The following is a 769-nucleotide window of genomic DNA, read 5'->3' as shown; positions in this document are numbered from 1 at the left end:
TTCCTTTTAAGAGCCTACAAGGTGCTCGGATAACCAGAGCTTTGTGCATTTTAGAAATCTAAATTGCAAGGCATTGCAAGGCAGTGACTGCAGCTTTACACTCCCAAGCCAAATCAAATTTGACAGGTGGAAAGCCTATGCCTTCTCCAATTATCCATCTGAGCCTCCCTTTGTTCCTATAGAATCCACAGCTAGCTTCATAGTACATTTTCTAGCTAGAACACAGGGAGATTAAAAAAAAAAAAAAAAAAAAAACAAACCCAAAAACCCATCCTCTGCTGGAAACATTCAAGCAGCAAGATAGCTAAATGAGGAGTTTTGCTGTATATAACCTATTGCCATCTCAAAGAATTGGATGAACAGATGTTCAGAAAAAGCCCAGTTTTTGTCCCCATCCCATACAGGGGTTTTCTGTGTATCCCTGGCTGTCTTGGAACTTGCTCTGAAGATCAGGCTGGCCTTAATTCAGAGATGCTCCTGCCTCTACTTCCCGAATGTTTTTTAAACGCCTAAAAGAATTTGGTCCACATATGCCAGAGAACACAAATGCATACTTTTTCTAACCCAAGTTTTCTGTCTATGTTAGCTGAACCTTGTATGGTAGCTTCACATCATTATGCTTCATTAACTAGAATGTGAAGTGATTTATTTGGGGCAGCAGGTATTTAACCAAAGTATCAAGCAGTCTACTTCAGCAATAAATATAGAAGGTTCTGGCACCAAATAATTGAGGAGTCAGTCTCAGCAGTTAAAAAAAAGTACTTGCCAG

Source organism: Meriones unguiculatus, chromosome 8, assembly GCF_030254825.1.
Source record: "Meriones unguiculatus strain TT.TT164.6M chromosome 8, Bangor_MerUng_6.1, whole genome shotgun sequence".
Taxonomy (NCBI): Eukaryota; Metazoa; Chordata; class Mammalia; order Rodentia; family Muridae; genus Meriones; species Meriones unguiculatus.
The sequence above is the reverse complement of the archived record's forward strand: the minus strand, read 5'-3'. Positions refer to the sequence as shown.